Below are 7148 nucleotides of genomic sequence, written 5' to 3'. Positions count from 1 at the left end.
TCGCATCTCATTGAATCCTTTCAAATGCCAATTCTGGGTTAAACACGGAGTTATTCTAGGGCATATAGTGTCCAAAAATGGGATTTCCATCGACGAGAGTAAAATCAAGGTCATTCTGGAATTGCCCCCACCCACCAACTATAAGGGAGTCCAACGCTTAATGGGCCATGTTGGTTATTATCGAAGGTTTATTTTATTCTTCGCTGAGATAGCTCGAACCATTGTACAAGCTTCTCATCGAGTTTATTTGGACCGAAGATTGTGACCGTGCATATGAGCTATTAAAGAAGGCCTTGGCAAGCGAGAGCTCCAATCTTGCGGATGCCTAACTGGGATTTAATCTTCCATGTGCATATTGATGCATCAAACTTTGCTATTGGGTGTGTACTAACTCAACATGGAGAACATAAACTAGACTACACCATTAGCTTTGCCAGTCGTTCGCCAGTTGAACGATGCTGAAATGAACTACACCACTACGGAGCGAGAAGGGTTGGCAATGATATATGCGGTAAGAAAATTCCGTTATTACCTCCTTGTTGCCACCAAGTTTGTTTTCTATGTGGATCATCAAGCATTGTTGTATCTGGTAAACAAACCATGCTCCACATCACACGATGGTTATTGATTCTTCTTGAGTTTGATTTCACTGTTGTTGTGAGACTTGGCAAAAAACATGTCATGGCTGATCATTTGTCTCGCATACCTAATAGTGAAGCTCCTACGGGAGTTGATGATGACTTACCTGACACTTCCTTGTTCATGGTGGAGACAATGCCTGAATGGAGAAGATTGTTAACTTTTTGGTTAATAGCTTTCCACCCAAAGAGCTTCGTAAAGATCTAGCTCGAAAGCTGATCAAGGAATGCGAACCTTATTGCCTGATGGCCGGGACTCTTTATAACAGAGGAAAGGATGACATTCTTAGACGTTGTGCCCGAGAGGATGAGTTTCTATATATTTTGCAAGAGGCACATATGGGCGTAGCCGGTGGTCACTTCTTAGGAGACTTAATTGCGCGAAAGATCTTACAATCAGGGTATTGGTGGCCCACTATGTTCCAAGATGCATCACTTTTTGTGAAGGGTTGCAATGAATGCCAATGCTACAAGAAACCCCAGCGGAAAGATTAGATGCCCCTACATCCAATTAAAGTAAATCAACCATTTGAAAAGTGGGGTTTAGACTTTGTAGGTCCAATTAGCCCAGCAGCCCGCAACACACAATCTCGCTATATTATTGTGGCCACTGACTATATGACCAAATGGGTTGAAGCAAAAGTGACACGTAAGGCAGATGCAAGGACAACAGCAAAGTTCCTCGTTGAAAATATAATCACATGCTTCGGTTGTCCTTTTGAACTTGTGAGCGACAATGGTACGCATTTTATAAATGAAGTGATTAAGGAGCTCACAACAAATTTCATGATATCCCATTATAAATCTACTCCTTATTATCCGCAAGTGAATGGCCAAGTCGAGAGTATAACAAGACCTTAATCTGTATTCTAACAAAGACTGTTGAGGCTCATCGCACGGATTGGGATCTAAAGCTTACGACAGCTTTATGGGCCTATCGTACTGCGTACAAAGTGGCTATTAATTGCACACCATTCAAAATGGTATATGGCCAAGAAGCAGTCATGCCGTGGGAATTTGTTATTCCTAGTCTTCGTGTTACTACTCAAGAGGGTTGGGATGGTAATCCCTTAGTAGAGCGTTTATATATACTTGAGCGGCTAAATGAAGAAAGACAATTGGCTGTGTACAATGCCCTTGTGGAGAAGGATAGCAGGAAAAAATGGTTTGATCCCCACCTGAAAGACGACATTAAAGTTGGGGATAAAGTCCTAATGTATGGAGTGCGTAACGAAAAGAAGAAGCTCAAATATGCTGGTAAGGGACCGTATAGAGTATGTGAAATTACCCCGCAAGGTACCATTCGAGTGGAGACTCTTGACGGAGTTGAAACCATCGGATTCCTCAATGGGAGCAAATTCAAAAGATATTATGACCCCTTGAGCCAAGAGGAGTTACAGGCAATCCATCAGAAAAAGGAAGCCAAAGAACAAGCTGAGCTTAAGAAGATACAAGCAAGAGTTGAAGCCAAAGAACGTCAACAGCGTGTTAGGTGCCAATGAGAAGCCAACTTGCAAATTACGCAAGCATTTTTCGAGGAGGCAGAGGAGGATTCACTAGAATCTGACCCGCCTCTAAGATACCCAATTGAGCTACAGAGTCCTTACGGGCGGCGGGGAGGTGCTGTATAATGCATTATTGGGATACCGGAGCTCAACACAATTTGCTATCAACTTGGAAAACCACCTTTATCCAAGAGTGCTATCCAAGTTAAGGGTATCAATAAAAAGAAAACCCTTGTCTCAGGAATTTTGCACACTCATGTTGCCTATGACAAGGGGACCGTAATTCAAAGCTTTTTGGTTATGCCTACTGGTACCATGGAGGGGACCGTAAACTTAGGGCGCAAATGGATGTTAGCCACCAAGTGCAATATTGATTGGGTACCCAGGCGAGTTACAATGCAAGAACCAGCTCTCAGTCTGACCGCTCAAAATCCCGCACCTAAGCCATCAACTCTGGACAAAATGCTAGATAACGAAAAATCACAAAGTCAAGTGGCCAAACCATCTTTGATTGTTTTCCACCCCCTCAAATGCTTCAACGCCAAGAACGGAATCAGGCAGTGTGGTCTCTAAGGCTCCGCTTACTATACCAAAGAGTACATACAAATGGGTCCCAAAAGCTTCGTTAACGGCTACCTCCACTACTCAATCTCATTCAAATAAGAAGCCTCGTAGTAGGAAAGTAGCTACCTGCCCGAGAAAAGGCAACGTGACATCGCGTTGGATTCCTAAAAAATTATTAGCAGCCCAATGATACTACAAAGGGAATGACCAGATTTGGGTCCCTAAACATAAGCTGAATCCCTCTACATCGCCTGTAAAACTTTGCAAACCAAATGTTGCCACCCCAATGACAATTCTCAAAACCGTGGTAAAGGAAAGGTAACGGAGTGCTCCACACCACTTCTTCCCCAGAGCTAGTTTGGATTCCCAAATGATATCGATCGATACCACCTAGCTCAAGAAGGGGGGAGCCACATGAAGCTTTTAGCTCCTCATGCCAGGCACCCGTCGATATGGAAGTTTCTGTACAGTCTACACCTACCCTTGTCAATACCCACCAAGTAACCAATGAGTCTACGTCTCCCCTTGTAACAATATCGTCAGAAACCATTTCCTCCGTTCATTCATGGGAGCGTACACTACCATCTCTGCAATTTGATGTAGCCCCACAAGGGTCATAAAAAGCTATCTGACCACATCACCACCTATGACCCGCTGGACAAATTGGTTCCAAGAGGCTGCAACATCATTGCAAAAAATATGATCTACCCAAGGAAGGGGGAGCATGTACTCACGTTCTCGACATTCTATTGCTTCCTCCCTAACCTTTTCCCCTGACCATGTAATTCCCAAATTCGAGGGGATGTATATATATAGCTTCATACATAAAAACAATACAAAAATAAAAAATAGTAAAAAGAGGAAGAGCACATTAAGAAAAGAAATATCCGCATACAATTAGGAACTAGATTGACCTGCCATAAACCTACTGATGCTATATCTGTGTTTGCAGATATGGCAAATGCACGAGCATCACACACTTCATCCACTCCCACTTTTGGTGAGAGGTATCATCTGTACCTTTCTCAGATATTTCACATGTGCTATCTTGTAATTAAAACAGAATTCGATCATATAGATGTACTAGCCAGAGAGGAAAATGTTGAGGAATTAGAATGGCTAATTCGCCTATTGACCCATGACTGACCCCTACTCTGTAGAGGACATATCCCCGATAGCCCAAGACTTTTCTTTTCCACAAGATGACTATCGTCGCATGGTTACATTCTTGATGAGTTTATGTGGATGGGAAAATGAAGAAGATATATCTGATGATGATGAATGGACAGATGAAACTCTTCCAAGGCATTTTTACTCTCTCGGCTTTGACTTTCTGACATATCAGGCATTAACGTACATGATTAAGTACATCATTTTTTAGTCCAGGCCAAAAGAAGCTTTTCTTTACAGACATGTAGGTCTTGATGAAACCTGGATATCCTGCTACTATAAGGCTATCATGGGCTTCATTCAGAAGTTGACCCTTAGTTCCCTCATCATTGAGAATGCATAGCCTGCTATTATAATACATAATTCCTTCATCTAGGCTGTACCCTTGAACATGGTTCAACTCTTGAGGAGTTTTGCTTTCCTGCATAAGTAGGGTAGCAATAGGGCCAAAGAATCTATCTTGCATGATCTTCTCTCTTGCTTCATTAATCAATGGATTTGACACCACTGTGATTGCAAGCAAGGAGGCTTTTCTGCTGAGGGCATCTGCTACCACATTTTCTTTGCCTGGGCGCTACTTAATTTTAAAATCAAATTCCTGCAGGGTCTGCATCCACCTTCTTTGGCACATGTTGAGCTCCTTCTGAGTGAAGATCCACTTTAAGCTCTGATGATCTGTCATCAAAGTGAATCTTTGACCCAGTAGGTAATGTCTCCACAACTTCAGGGCATAGACTATTGAAAGTAGCTCCAGGTCGAGGATAGCATAATTTGTCTCATGCGTTCTGAGTTTTTGGGATTCATAGGCCACTGCATGACCTTCCTGCATGAGTGCACCTCCCACCAGGGCAAAACCACTGGCATCAGTTATTACTACCTCAAAGGGTAGAGAGAAATTTGGCAACTTCAGTACGGGATTGGTTTTACCAAGGCAGTCTTCAGCTTATCAAAAGCGCCCTGCCACCTAGCAGACCATTGAAACGGGGTATTCTTCTTGAGAAGATTAGTCAGGGGAGAAGCTATGAGAGCATACTTAGGTATAAAAATTCTATACCAACCAGTTAATCCCAAGAATCCTATGACTTCTTTCACTATCTTTGGTTTAGACCAATCTATGACTACTTGGACTTTTACGGAATCTGGAGAAATTTCGTCTTTGGATACCAGAAAGCCCAAGTATTCAACATGGTCGCTCGACAGAGAAAGTGCATTTGCTCTTTTTTACAAAGAGTTGGTGCTTCCTTAGAATCTCAAGAACTTTACGGATGTGAGCTTCATGGTCAGTTGCATTCTTTGAGTAAGTCAGAATATCATCAAAGAAAACAAGAACAAAATCATCCAAGTATTCTCTGAGAATGTCGTGCATTAGGTGATTGAATGTAGCTGGGGCATTTGTCAATCCAAACGACATGACAGTAAATTCATAGTGCCCATAGCGAGTATTGATGGATGTCTTCAGGATATCTTGATCATTAATCCTGATCTGGTAATACCTTGATTTGAGATCTATATTTGTGAAGATCTAGACTCCATTTAGCCTGTCCAAAAGCTCATCAATTCTTGGGATAGGATACTTATTCTTAACTGTCAGTTGATTAAGACCTCTATAATCCACACAGAGTCTTAACGTTCCATCCTTCTTTTTCTAAAAGAGAACTGGCACTCCCCAAGGTGAAACATTGGGTCTTACAAACCCTTGTTCTAATAGCTGCCTAAGCTATTCCTTGAGCTCAATGGCTTCAGGGACTGGCAATTTGTATGTGCACTGGGCTACTCGGGCTGAGCTCCGGGGGTTAATTCTATCTCATGATCTACTTCCTGAATCGTAGGAATCTGAGTTAGCTCTGCTGGGAATAAATCATCATACGCACTTAACCATTCTGATCCTTTAGCTTTTAACTTTGTGTCTACTGGATTCATTTTGACAACATAAATGAGTTGCTTCTTTCTAAGTCCTTTTAGTAACCTAAAATCTTTTACTAATTGCAAATCTGGGGATCCGAAAATTCCAGTTCCTTGAATTTTGTTCCCGTGAAGGTCACTAAAGGAAATGGTTCCATTGTGACAGTGAATGTCAGCTTGATTTATATGTGGAGCCAATCCATTCCAAGGATTCCGTCAAAAACTCCCAAAGGTAAGACTCTGAACTGGCAGTCAGTTACATTCCCATCTAGAATAAACTGAATACGATCTATCTCATGGGATGAGTGAAAAGAATCTTCCTACTACTGGCCAATTCAACTTGCATATGTTTCCCTGATTTCTATTCTAAGACTAGCTTACACAAGCATCCTGGGAAAATAAATGAATGAGTACTGCCTGAATCAATCAAAAGTTTGAATGGCTTATCCTTATACCCAGCTGAAGTATGGATGACAGAGAATTGACGATTTGGCCCTTGGTTTTCAATCCTGACATAAATATGACCTTTTTCCTCTCCCACTACTTCTGCTATCGTAACTGCTTTGGATGCTGCATATTGGGGACGGAACTCTTTCTCTTTGGTTACCCCAGTTCTGGGAGGGAGTTCTGAGACTACTCTGAACAGAGGCAGATGGTTGATGAGCTGGAGTCCTCCTGGGATTGCCCTGATTTTGGCGAGACAGCCTGATTTGGTCTCTGCACTCTGGGTCCTTGACTTTCCTGTCCTCTTGACATGGCAGGAGTCGGGCAGTCTTTAAGCTGGTGACCGAAACCCTGACACCCAAAACACTTGTTCTCACTTCTAAGCTCATCCCTCTGAATCCTTGAAAGAGGTGGGGCTCCTGAGAAAGTGTTCTGAGGGAAGGGTCTTCCTTCACTTTTGAATCTCCCAGCATCTTGCTTTTGATTAGGGCCTTGGGGGTGGAAAGTTTGAAGCACTTCCTGGGGTTTGGAACCTTTTAAAGTTTGAGGGTGCAGGCTTCGGTGGGACCTTAACATCAAATGCTTTGGCAAAGTCCTTTGCCATCCTGACGGCTTCTGCCATTGAGACTGGTTTGGCATTTTTCACTAAAGTGTCCAATGGCTCGTTCATCCCTCGAATGAATCTGGCCATCAATTGCTCTTCATCCAAAAGTGGAGAATATTTGAGGAGAAGGGAAAATGCCTGATGGTATTCTTCAATCGTCCGGCTATCCTGCTTCAGTTCCAAGAACCCATTCATTTTGGTTTCCAGGAAACCCGGAGGACAGAACCTCTTCCCGAGGTAAGCTTTAAGATCTGACCAGGTCTGGGTATTTCGGTCGAGACGGTTTGTCTCTCGCAATGGTTCCTCTATGCGACCCTAGCC

The 7148-nt window shown here is 42.7% G+C and overlaps 1 pseudogene; it reads left to right on the top strand.

Moving 5' to 3' along the window:
* The first annotated feature begins 1618 nt into the window (after window positions 1–1618).
* Window positions 1619–2269, top strand: LOC147618540 (uncharacterized; annotated as a pseudogene).
* Window positions 2270–7148: the final 4879 nt, after the last annotated feature.

This window comes from Cibotium barometz, chromosome 35 (assembly GCF_041138505.1).
Source record: "Cibotium barometz isolate CiBa-2024 chromosome 35, ASM4113850v1, whole genome shotgun sequence".
In the NCBI taxonomy this organism is placed as follows: domain Eukaryota; kingdom Viridiplantae; phylum Streptophyta; class Polypodiopsida; order Cyatheales; family Cibotiaceae; genus Cibotium; species Cibotium barometz.
The sequence above is the reverse complement of the archived record's forward strand: the minus strand, read 5'-3'. Positions and strand labels throughout refer to the sequence as shown.